This window comes from Triticum aestivum, chromosome 4A (genome assembly GCF_018294505.1).
Source record: "Triticum aestivum cultivar Chinese Spring chromosome 4A, IWGSC CS RefSeq v2.1, whole genome shotgun sequence".
NCBI classification, from domain to species: domain Eukaryota; kingdom Viridiplantae; phylum Streptophyta; class Magnoliopsida; order Poales; family Poaceae; genus Triticum; species Triticum aestivum.
Genome location: NC_057803.1, coordinates 483,756,074 through 483,769,377, shown reverse-complemented (window position 1 = coordinate 483,769,377; position 13,304 = coordinate 483,756,074). Strand labels below are relative to the sequence as shown.

Below are 13,304 nucleotides of genomic sequence, written 5' to 3'. Positions count from 1 at the left end.
ATAATTTAGATTGTTAAATTTTGCATGTTTGACCCCCTCACTAGCCTATATATTTCATTTGGCCCCCCCAAAGATCTTGCTCAAGCTCCGCCATTGGTGGTGGCTATCCTTAGCCCTAGCACATCCTAGGTTTGAAGCGGAGGCAACTGTTCTTTGAGTAATGCATTTAGGTGGGATCCTCCCCTCTCCCCTCCCCTTTATTGTTCAAAAATATGGCACCAATGCTAGTTCGTGGGGTGGGTAAAACTGTGCCAGAGGTTATCGGGGGCTTAAGATACTGAAAGTGGGGCCTTGTATTTCTAACTGTATAAAAGTAGAGATGAAAAAAAGAACACATGTAAATTTGACAACCAGTGAAATTCTCGTGGAATCGTGGGTACATGTGCGATTCACCATACCAATCTTGATGAATCATTTTCATAAAGAAAAAGGCATATGCTCAACTTTATATATAAATAAAGCAAACAATCATAGAGTGGGCCATACAACAACATCCAACGCAATGAAACATAAATATAAAGATTCCGATAAGGGTCACCCAAACCAACATGCATGGATAACAACACTGCAGATTGTCTGTCCCTCAAAAAGAAAACTGCAGATTGTCTGCGTATCATTTTCTCGGGAACTCCTATAAAGCCCTTCAGGCGCTAGTTCGCCACCATAGCACCTGAAGGCGCTTATATGGGCTGGCCCATGTGGTGCTAGCGCTTGAAGCTATACTACTTTGATTTGCTCTTTTTTTTCTTTCACGCACTCCAGTGAAAAAAAGGCATCCCCTAATATACTGGAAAAGTCAACTATCATTTTTTTTACAAAAAAAATCATACATTCAACAAAAGTTCACAAGTTAAAACATATTCATAAATTCGATATTTTTTCACGAAATGTTACAAATATTCATGAATTTTATAATTTTTTGTGGATTTGAACGAATGATGAATTTTAAAAATAATGAAAAATTCGTTTTTGGCGAATTCAAAAATTATAGACAAGTTTTAAAAAATATTCATGAATATTAGGAAATATTCACCAATTTGAACGTTTTTTTAGGAAATGTTCACATTTTTTATATATACTTCCTCCGTTCCTAAATGTAAGTCTTTCTAGAGATTCCAATATGGACTACATATGTAGGAACAGATGGAGTAGTTAACAAAAGGAAAAAATAAAAGGAAGAAAAATTTAGTGAAAAGCCAGTAAAAACATTGGAAAAAACCTGTCTTGATGCTCCTAGAAGCTTCACAAAATCGGTTGAAGGGGTCTGTACATGGGCCTGCTCGGTTAAGAGAGCATTCACTGGAGATTTTTCTTTAGGCAAACACACGCTCTTTATTAATAAGAAATCAGTGAGTTTACCGATACAGTGATAGGGTCATAAGGGAGAACAAGCCAGACATGGCAATCTATGCCCAAAGAAGTAGCGTGCTATGCAAGGCTATGACCCTCAAGTGAAATTTATTCGTTCGTGAACAAAACGAGAGCTATTAAGCATAGTCCTCCGACCATTGATCTCTCTAATGATGCACCGTAGCTTCCATTTTATCCTCACTCAAAATAGGAAATTCCTAGTTTTCCGGAGCAAGCAGCGCATGGACGCTGTACAAGAAGCACCGGTTTCTGAAACTGGGCCTTAACTTTTCCTTTTGAACAAAAATAACTGGGCCACTGTTTTTTGAGTAAAAATAACTGGGCCTTAACTGGGCTCAGCTCTCTTTGCATCCATGTTTCAGATTGATTTTGTTTTGTGGGGAGGACAAGGTTGCTCGTTAGGGCCGTCAAGTTTCGGCCCATCCAGAGTGTAGTGTAGTCTAGTGTAGAGTACGAGTAGTGGAGTTCTGTTCAGCTTGTCTAAAAAAAAAAAGAGTATTCATGTTCAGCCCGCCGTCTCGGCCGGGCCCCATTAATTAATCACGCTAATAAATTACGAATCCCCATTGCATCAGCGCATTAACTGGACAAGATCGCTGCATTGACTTCCAACTCAAGCGTGGAGTTCACTCACTCTGCTCACAAGTTTTGAATCGTCGCTGTGCATGTCCTTCTCGCAAGATCCACGGTACTACCAGGAGTAGAGCTTCACGCTCACATGGCTGAGGTCTTGTAACAACAGCCTCCGTTTTGAGCTTGGCGGTCTTAAATGCGGCACCGGAATAGGGGCCGGCCGACCCGGGTGCGGTGCTAGGGAATTCATGGATGGATGCACCAACAACAATGACAACAAATGGTGGTGGATCGATGATGTCCGCCCTTGGAAGGCTCAAATGCCCTGAACCCGATGCTGTTGTAGGCTAGGCATGCAGGCCGGGCAAATCGCCCTCTCGCGCGCACTCTATGGCAAGCCTATTAATTGGATCTTTACTCTATGGCAAGCCTATTAATTGGATCTTTGGTGTCTCAAAAAAAAAAATTGGATCTTTGGTTTTTAACCGCCGTTTTACTCCCGCCACTGCAGCTTCGGTTTCTATTATTTCATGTGAACAAAATACCTTAGGTTTCTCAAACGTTAGTGCTACGTGCTTCTACCCTGTCCATAATCTGTTTGACCAAGACGAATATTACAGTTTTACTCCCCGGTATATTTTCGAACGGAAAGGCCAAGCCGGAAGTACCACTATCACTAGCACGGCCCACTGTTTTGATTGCATTCTATCTCGGTGATATGAAGTGTGGTACACCACGGAGTACTACCATGAATCTTGATTCCTGCATAGATAGTGCCAGTACGAAAATTTCGGTCAGTCTAGGACAACGTAAAATAAGCGCCAGACGAGTACCTTAAAATGAGAGATAAGCGGGCACGCATCGCCCAAGATTAACAAGTGTATACACGGATACAGACGGTTTAGAAGGTTCGGCCACATAGTGCCAAGCCCTGCGGTGCAGTGGAAGCGTGCGTTGTCCAGGGAAGAATCTCTCTTTTTCCGTCCACTGCACGGGGATCGATCGATTGCAAAGCAGGAGCCGCTTATTGTTTGACCGTTTCGGCGTCCCAACATGCGCGGGTTTCGGAGTAGCACTGTTCAGCCGAGTTCGATTCAAAAACGGTCTGGGCATTTTCAGGACGACGACACGCTGATGAAGGTAATAATGTGGTCTCGAAACTGAATAGTACAGTTTTAGCAATCCACCGATAAGGTTGAACTGCACGGCGGTAAGGATCCTCGGATAATGATACCAGTAAGAGATACTAGGAAATTGTCGGAAATTTGCACGGGCACGCATCTGCCAGGAGGCACTTTGAGATCTTGACTGTCGGCGTTCTGAAAATGGGGGGTCTTTAGACTTGCCTGCCTGTGGCCTGCGGCGTGGCTTAAAGGGGCTCAGCACGGCCCGTCCTCATCAACACAGACCCAAGACCCTCGCGAGGGGTCAAGTCTCGCGGGGCGGACGACACGGAGCTTCCTCAGGCACGACCTCATCAGGCTGGCTCGCGAGGAGGCGGAGATATCAAGGCGGGGTACCTCACGAGGTGCCCTTGACGCAAGCCATGACGATTAAGGGTGCCAGGCGGGCGCCAGCCCGCACAGTGTTCTCCTTTCCTCTTTGGTGCAAAGGAAGCAAGCGCAGGCGAGAGCATCAAGTAAAGACACCCGTTTCGGTGCAACGAGACCAAGACCGATCCAACGGCAGGGAAGAAGTCATTGTGGAGCCCAAACCAGCGTCATCACCAGAGTCTTTGGCAGCGAGGACCAACTTTAGTCAGGATAAGTGTACCAGATGTTCCCCTCTAAAATGACCAATTATTGGCGCCCTTCCCGCTCAATATTTAGAAAGAGGCCCAGGGCCTTTGCCTATAAATAGGACTAGCCTCCCCCAGGGTAGCAGGGGGGGAAATCGAAGAAGAGAGAGAGAGATAAGGGTGACTGAACTCCTCCTAGCAGTTCGTCGCCCCAGGCAGGAACAGACCCTCGCGAGGCTGTTCTTCCTTGTATTGCTCATCATCATCAGCCCAAGAGGCAATCAACCACACCACACACTGGAGTTGGGTATTACACCACAACGATGGCCCGAACCAGTATAAACCCTATGTCTCTTGTGTTGTTCTTTCCACAACTTAGATCTTAGCGAGGCGGAGGGGCGCAGGTAGGAAGAAGGCGAATTCTCCATGCGCACCCCAGTGTTCGAACCTCAAGGGTCTGCCGGAACCCGAAATCCGACATTTGGCGCGCCAGGTAGGTGTGCGCCGGAATTCGTCTTCCACCACCCCGTTCTCCTCCGACCATCGCGTCCATGTCTGACGCTCGTCGGGCCCGCGCCGAGCGCCGGGCCGCTCTCGCTTCCCACATCGCCCAGACGGCTCCTGTCGGCGGGCGTCCTCGCCGTTCCCCGTCACCTGCCGTCAACACCGCCACCGGCCCGGCGGGGGACGAGCAGCAAGCGTCGTCTCAGCATCCGTCTGTGCGGCAAGACGGCCGCACCGCTACTCTCTCGCTCACCCCAGCTGGTTCTTTGTCCCGCGCGCTCCGCGCGCCCATGGAGGCTCGAGCTGCGCTCATCGCGGCAAACAAGCTCCTGCGCTACCGTTCCGTCGACGATGTCTATGAAGAATGGCTCGACCGCGTCGCCGAGCTCGTCCGCACCGCAGGGGGCTCTCCTGCGCCGTCCGTTCCGCTGCACCGCACCCCACCCCGCGCGGGTGACGAAGCTCCGGCGGCGCCCCGGCCGCCTCCTCCTCAAGAAGGCGCCATGGCTCCAAGGCGCGTGGCCCCTGGGCGGAACCCGCTCCGTCAGGTGCCAGCGCGGCAAGAGCAGAGCTGCCAAGAAGTCCCTCGCCCGCAAGAAGCTGCCCGGGCACTCCCTGCTCCAGCACGTCGCGACCATGCTCCTGCTCCCGCACGTCAAGACCCCGCGCTGCTCCCAGCTGCAGCGCGTGGGGACATGCAAGACCAAGCTCTCCGTCACCCAAGGCCTCCCGTGGCCACAGCAGGCTGTCGCGCCTTCACCACCGAGCTACGCAGCATCGCATGGCCCGGCAAGTTCAAGCCAGACCTACCTCCTCGTTACGACGGCACGGCCGACCCTGCGGAGTTCCTCCAGCTCTATGAGATGGCCATCAAAGCTGCCAACGAAGACGAGAAGGTCATGGCGAACTGGTTTCCCATGGCGCTCAAGGACGGGGCCCGTACCTGGCTCCTGAACCTAGCTCCAGGCACGATCTCCTCCTGGGACGAGATTCGCACCCGCTTCATCGCCAACTTCCAAGGTACTCGCGATCGGCCACCCGCCGTGAGTGACATGTGCCGCATCAAGCAACAACCCGGAGAAACCCTGCAGAAGTACATCCAGCGCTTCAACAACGCACACCTCAAGATTCCCAAGATGACCGAGGAGGCCACCATCTCAGCCTTCTCCGACGGCGTGCGCGATGTCAAGATGAAGGAGGAGCTGACGATGCATGAAGACCTGTGCACTTTCTTGGAGTTGTTCAACTTGGCAACCAAGTGCGTCGGGGCTGAGGAAGGGCGTCTCTCCCTCCTCGAGCTGCCTGCCGCAGACCCAGAAGAGAAGAAGCCCAAGGCCAAGGATGTGAAGCGCAAGGGGGCTGCCGTGCTCGCGGCCGAACCAGACACCAAGCGAGGCAGAGATCAGCCCGAACCTCCCAAGGGCAGTTGATACTGTGTGTACCACGACTTCCACACCCACAACACCAACGAGTGTCAAGAGCTCCGAGCCGTGCGAGAAGGAAGGATCGGCCGTCGTCCCGACCGTGGTGACCGGGGCTACGGTCGAGGAGGAGTAAGGAACGCAGGACGCTGGGAAGACCGCTGCCCGCGCCAGGGGTGGCGCGATCGACCTCGCGAGGATCGCTGGCAAGACCCGCCTCGCGAGAGAGACTGGAGGGATCAGCCTCGCGAGGATCGCCTGCAAGGCAACGCAGGCCCCCCTCCGCTGCCACCGCAACCAAAGAGAAACGAGGACCGCCATCAGGACAAGGGGGCTGGGGGCTTCCAGGAGGCCGACGACATCGCCAAACGGGCATCCAGGCGGTTACCTCAGGAGCCTGGCGTCTTTGAGGAGCGGCTCTTCAAGCCCTCAGCCCTACCGTGACTGTGAAAAACGGCTCAGCCTCGGGAGGAGCTCCCCCAGCCACTTGCCTCGGGAGCCCCGGTCTGTGGCCCGGCCTCAGGAGCACGCCTGCTCCTGACAATGGAACCTCAGGAGGGGTGCTGGATCACGGAGCTCCGGAGTTACTTAACACAAGGGACCCTGCCGCAGAAGGAGGAGGAAGCGGAGCGTGTGGCACGGCAGGCCACGGCATACTGCATCAAGGATAGAGAGCTCTACCGGAAGCGACCAAACGATGTATCCCTGCGCTGCATCTCCAGGGAGCAAGGAAAGGAACTGCTGGAAGATATACACGGCGGAGACTGTGGACATCATTCATCATCACGGACCCTCGTCAGCAAGGCGTTCCGCAGTGGGTTTTATTGGCCCACCGCACTCAATGACGTCGTCGAACGGGTGAAAGCTTGTGAGGCCTGCCAGTTCCACGCCAAGCAGATCCATCAGCCGGCAGGAGGCCTGCAGACTATACCCCTTTTGTGGCCATTCGCAGTCTGGGGGCTGGACATCCTGGGCCCGTTTCCTCGGGCGCCAGGGGGCTACCGCTACCTCTACGTCGCCGTGGACAAGTTCACCAAGTGGGCTGAAGTAGAGGCCGTCCGCACCATCCCCGCGGGTTCCGCGGTCAAGTTCATCAGGGGCATCGTGAGCCGGTTCGGGGTGCCGAACCGCATCATCATAGACAACGGTTCGCAGTTCACCAGTAACATCTTCAAAACATACTGTGCTAACCTTGGAACGCAGATATGCTACGCTTCGGTGGCGCACCCCCGAAGCAACGGCCAGGCCGAGCGAGCCAACGCAGAGGTCCTGAGGGGCCTCAAGACCAGGACGGTCAAGAAGAAGCTAGAGGCCTGCGGCAGAGGTTGGTACAACGCGCTTCAGTCCGTATTGTGGTCCATCCGCACAACCGCGACCAAGCCGACTGGAGAGACCCCGTTCATCCTGGTCTACGGAGCCGAAGCGGTCCTCCCTCACGAGGTCAGACGTCGCTCCGCGCGGGTCCTGGCGTTCGATGAGGCACAGCAGGACGGCATGCAGGGGATGGACCTCGTGCTGGGGGAGGAACGTCGCCAAGAAGCCGCGCTGCGAGCGGCGAGGTACCAACAAGCACTGCAACGATATCACTGCCGCAACATCCGCCCCAGAACTCTCGAGGTAGGAGACCTCATGCTCAGGCGGGTTCTCTCCAGGGAGGGATTGCACAAGCTCTCTCCCATGTGGGAGGGCCCGTTTAAGGTTGTTCATGTTTCCAGGCCCGGCTCCGCGCGCTTGAAGACTTAGGAGGGGGTGCCGGTCCAGAACGCATGGAACATCCAGCACCTCCGGAGGTTCTACCCCTGAAAAGGCCCAGAGCCTGTGAAGAAGGCGAATGCCTGTGAAGCTGTCGCGTTTTGGAAAAGACCCAGAGCCTGTGAAGAAGGCGAATGCCTGTGAAGCTGTCGCGTTTTGGAAAAGGCCCAGAGCCTGTGAAGAAGGCGAATGCCTGTGAAGCTGTCGCGTTTTGGAAAAGACCCAGAGCCTGTGAAGAAGGCGAATGCCTATGGAGCTGTCGCGTTTTGGAAAAGGCCCAGAGCTTGTGAAGAAGGCGAATGCCTATGAAGCTGTCGCGTTTTGGAAAGGGTCCGGAGCCTGTGAAGAGGGCAAACGCCCGTGAAGCCTGCTTCCCCCAAGAAAGGCCCGAAGCCTGTGAAGAAGGCCAACGCCTGTGAAGGTCGCCGCCCGTGACACTCTCACGTAATAATGAGTTGGGGCTGTACATGCCCCGGAGTCTCAGGAGCGCCGGCCTCAGGCCCTGGGGCTCCCTCTCACGCCCAGTGGCAGCACTTAGCTCCGCGCTGGTGAGAAGACGTCGAAGACTAGATTAGGTGTTGGACGCGGCTTTTTCATTTGCTTTCCGCAGTTGGCTTGTTCATTCTCACTCGAAGTTTTATTGAATCTATTGCCGTCTTTGGCTCGTGGTTCTTCGACTTTTTCACTCTCCTGCCTTGATTTCTTTTATGCAAGGCCTCACGAGGGGGGCAGCCGAGCGCCCTCGCGAGTGTTCCTGTCCTAGTCGTTCAAAGGCTTCACGACCTGGGTCCATTACAGGAGCACCCCTCCAGTCCGTGCCCCACGGGCACTGCGACACGAACACAGGGCCTGGGTCGGTCGCCCCCCATGGCTGGGGTCAGGAACTATCCACGCGCGGGCACGTAGCCGGAAGGCACAATAACGGAAGCAAAGCGATGATTAACAGCAATAACCCAAACACGCCCCCGCGGGGCTCCAGCTACTGTCTTTTTACGCAGGAAAAAGGAAAAGAAAGAACAAATCAGGCGCAGCTCGCCTCACACCGGCCTGCAGGGAAGGCTCGAGCTGCCTCTGGGGCTCAGGCAGACTCCCTCTCACGCTTCACCGAAACGCGACGGCGGGCAGACACGCTACCACCTCCCAAGCATGTACGACGACGTGGAGGCTGACCGCGGCCATCGCTAGAAGAGTCGCCGCCTGAAGAAGAGCCGGTGAAACTTGGGGAACCCTGAGCGTCGCCAATCACGCGAGCGCTGTCCTCTCCATCATCGCCGGGGCTGGGTTCCCGGCCGTGGTCGTCGTCCTCAGGGCAGCACCCTGCGCGGCGACCATCTTCCCCAAACACCCTCACGTAGAGGGTGGCATCGTCGACAAACTTGAAGTGTAGAGTGCATCGACGGCTCAGGCCACGCGCGCAGGCAAACGTCTGCCAACCGTGGGTCAAGGCCAGGCTCCCGGCTGCGGAGACCTTCAGTGAAGCCCATGAGGCCCGGCTGCAGCAGCCGTCTGCCTGAAGCCAGAGGACGCCCGGGGCGTCGGCCGGGAGCTCGCCGAGGAGGAAGCGAGGAAGTTGAAGCCGGGTGCTAGTCGGCTCCGCCGACCACACAACAAACTCCGGCAGCACCTTTGCAGCGCGAAAGCGCGGCCTAGGGGGACGCCCGACCGAAGTGCGCCCCCCGGCCGCAGCAATCCGCCCGTCACCGTGCTGGAAATCGTCTCCACGGCCGCGGGGAGCTGCCGTGGTGGCCACAGGATGTTTGCGAGGGCGCCCTCGGCCGCGCTTGGGCGGGGGAGAGGCAGGCTCAACCTGGCGAGCCTTCCCCTTCTCTGCGGTCGAGAACCTCCTCGACGGGGCCATGATGAAGAAGGAGAAGCAAGAAGGGATGGACTGGAAGGGCACGCGTCGTTCCGTACTTATGGCCGGCGAAGGCCAACCACCGACCTCCACGATCGCAGGTAATCATGACCCGCTTTGCATGCAGAGACTTGTATAATCCGTGCAGTTGCCGAGGCGCCATGAGGAAGTGGAGACGTCCATGTCCAGTCAACCGCCACGCGGCGCCCAAGGCCGCAGGCTGTTAGGGCCCGCGGCCCTTCGCTCTTGCCCTTTCGCCTCCCTGCACGGCCAAATCCGGGCGCGCCTTGGGCCCGGGGGCTACTGTCGGCGTTCTGGGAACGGGGGTCCCCAGACTTGCCTGCCTGCGGCCTGCGGCGTGGCTCAAAGGGGACCCAGCACGACCCGTCCTCATCAACACAGACTCAAGACCCTCGCGAGGGGCCAAGCCTCGCGGGGCGGACGACACGGAGCTTCCTCAGGCACGGTCTCATCAGATTGGCTCGCGAGGAGGCGGAGATATCAAGGCGGGGTACCTCACGAGGTGCCCGTGACGCAAGCCATGACGACCAAGGGCGCCAGGCGGGCGCCAGCCCGCGCAGTGTCCTCCTTTCCTCTTTGGTGTAAAGGGAGCAAGCGCAGGCGAGAGCATCAAGCAAAGACACCCGTTTCGGTGCAACGAGACCAAGACCGGTCCAACGGCAGGGAAGAAGTCATTGTGGAGCCCAAGCCAGCGTCACCACCAGAGTCTTTGGCAGGCGAGGACCAACTTTAGTCAGGATAAGTGTACCAGATGTTCCCTTCCAAAATGGCCAATTCTTGACGCCCTTCCCGCTCAATATTTAAAAAGAGGCCCAGGGCCTTTGCCTATAAATAGGACTAGCCACCCCAGGGTAGCAGGGGGGGGGGGGAATTGGAGAAGAGAGAGAGAAGGGTGACTGAACTCCTCCTAGCAGTTCGTCGCCCCAGGCAGGAACAGACCCTCGCGAGGTTGTTCTTCCTTATATTGCTCATCATTATCAGCCCAAGAGACAATCCACCACACCACACACTGGAGTAGAGTATTACACCACAACGGTGGCCCAAACCAGTATAACCCTATGTCTCTTGTATTGTTCTTTCCACAGCTTAGATCTTAGCGAGGCGAAGGGGCGCAGGTAAAAAAAAGGCGAATTATTCGCACGCACACCAGTGTTCGAACCTTAAGGATTTGCCGGAACCCGAAATCCGACACTGACCATCAGTACTCCATTTATATCTTGAGGAGAAAAGCATGGGGGTGCACGGAATACAGGGAGGGGCACCGAAGAGATGGACCGCATTCAAACTCGCCGCCCAGCCCTGTGCGATCAGTCATCACACGCTACCGCCACGATCGACGGCGACCTGTCATCGACGCAACGTCGGCCTCTCGTCTCGCCTGCTAATCAATACTACGTGTACCACTAGCACCGGCTTTCTGCTGTTCACGTACTTCGTGTTTTTTTTTCTTTCCCAGACGGAGAACAACGAAATTAGGTACACGTACTTCGTCGTCTAATCACATCACCACGTAGACGTAGCAGTGGTGGTTAGTCCTACTGCCAAGCGTGCATGTGTACGCAGGCACATGTATGTGTGTACATTGATCAAATTGATTGGCTTGTGGTGCTGTACGCATTAAATATGTCTGTGCATCGACCTGCCCTGCCCACCAGCACGTCGCTGTGCGCGTATTTGCACCGCCGAAATCTGCAGCTTTATTTCTGATTCACGTTAACCAGCGGTCGGTGCCTCATCAGTAGCAACTCGCAGTAATTGATGGATCATGGATGAATGAATGAATGTACTCCCTCCTTCCATCTATATAGGGCCTAATACGTTTTTCAAGGCTAGCTTTGACCAAATATTAGAGCAATAATATATGACATGCAACTTACACAAAGTACATTGTCAAATTCGTATGTTTAAGCTTGCGACAGTATTGATTTCAAGTAAGTACTCCTGTTTAGAGGAGCCTACAACTAATGCGTCATACTGTACATTGGATCCCTCCAGGCTCCAACGTTATACCTCCAAAATATTTGTAAATACTCCGTATGTGGTATCAGCATTTTTTTAAAAATTGAAGGAGAGATGAACAAACAAGCAAGCATTATCATGAATTTTGTTGCGATTGTTCGGAAAGCGAAAATTTCACGAGAATTTGGTGAAAACAGGGAGCACAAATTCTTGTGAAATTCCGGCCTTCCAAGCGGGCCGCTAATCAAACAGGGCCGCCGTAGAACTTTCGAGATCTCAAAGAAAAGAAAACCGATGACGTTTTGCCGGTTGACTAACCAAGAAGCTAATGTGCACTTCTGGTGATGCTAAGATCGTCGTCACCTGCCTTGTCGCCGGCGAGGTCCTCCTCGTCCTTGCCCTGCAGGCTATGGCTTGATGAAGCAGGCGAGCGCGAGGCGTCGCCGTTCCGATCGCCGCATTGCTCCTCTGTCGTTGTGGTGGCGGGAGTGACGTCGCCTTCGCAGCCACATGTGCTGCTGGACGTGCTGGTGCTGGCGGTGCTCCCGCTGCCGCCGCTGGCGCTGGTGGTCGTCATCGTCGTCGCTGTGGTGGTGGTGGTTGGCGCGGCAGAAGAGGACGACGCCAGCGGCGCGGCGAGGCCGACCAGGAGGTCGACGAAGGCGCCGACGATGAGTGCGTGGTTGTGCTTGCCGTTGATCCGGAGGTACCACACTCCACACGAGGAGCTCCTCCAGCGCTTCCCAGCCGCGCAGCCCGTGCGCGGCCACCATCTCCTCCATGGACGCCCGGAAGTCCCCGTACGGGTCCTCCGAGTCCACCGCCACCGCCACGCTCTCCTCCACCAGCGACGTCGACGCAATCGGCTCCGACTGCGGCTTCTCCTCGGCCTCATCCGCTTGTGCCGCCGACTGCTTCCCAGGCGACAGCGCCAAGATGGAGTTGGACGCCGGGCCCGGAGGGTCGACGAAGAAGCGGTCGGTGGACGTGCGGCCGAGGCTGCGGATCACCGCCTCCGACCACTCCTCCGACGCGGTCGTCGTCGAGAAACCGTCATCGTCATCCAGCTCAAGCACGCCCTGCCCCTCCTCCTCCTCCTCCTCGTCGTCGAAGCAGGAGCCGTCGGCAGAGATGTAGTCGAGCTGGTAGACGGAGTTGACCGTCTTGTACATTTCCCCGGCGCCGCCGTGGATGAGCCTCGCCGCAGCCGCGGGGCTCCTGCTGACGGCGGCGGCGGTTCTGCAGGGCCGGCGGCGTTCTTCCTCGCGGAAGGAGGCCGTCTGTGGATTCCGGCACGACGGCCACGGCCACGGCGGAGAAGGCTCGTCGGCGCCGGCGGGGAGCTTGGAGAAGATGGAGGTGAGGCCTTTCTTGCCCATTGGAACCCCACACGGGAGACGAACGAACTGAGGAAGGAGATGAGCTCGAGCGAGCTGTACTGTAGAGAGAGAAAGTAGAGCTGCCGTGGTAATGGAGGGAAACGGGGGCGGCGTGAGGTAGAAAGTAGCTGCTGCAATTAAGAGAGGGAGAGACGACACATGGGGATGGGACCGCGGATCATGTGCCCGTATTTATCTACTCTGTCTCACTCTCTGCGTAGAGTTGTAGACTGTGTGATGCTAATGCAACAAATATTATTTTTGGCGGGAAGCCAATGCAACAGTTGATAGTTGAATCCGTGTCAGCTAGCTCCGGTTTATATTTATCCTACCGGTGGTTACGCAGGTCAGCTCTTCCCAATTTGGAATGCGGATTTTTTTTTTGAAAACCTCTTTGGCCTTTTGAATTGATGAATTTCGTAGGAGTTCGTAGGCTTTTAGTTTTCCAAATATATGTCCTATCAAGACTAATGGACTGTTTCAAACTTCCAAGCATAGCATTTTATCCTATACCTACATAGTGCAATTTTAAATGCAAAACCATCTTTTCAACAAATGATGCTTTTATTAACTCAAAATGTAGCATCAAGTGGAACATACATATGAAGCGATATCCGGCCTCTGAATAGCTATGCACACAGCCTACAGAAACAAGTTCAACAAAAATAAAAAGGTATAACGACACAATGGCAGCGGTGAAATCCTATGGGACCCACACTAAGTCTATATCA

General features: G+C 54.9%; 1 pseudogene; it reads right to left on the bottom strand.

Annotated features, from left to right (window-relative positions):
* Window positions 1-11,272: 11,272 nt before the first annotated feature.
* LOC123082110 (transcription repressor OFP13-like) lies at window positions 11,273-12,735 on the bottom strand (annotated as a pseudogene).
* Window positions 12,736-13,304: the final 569 nt, after the last annotated feature.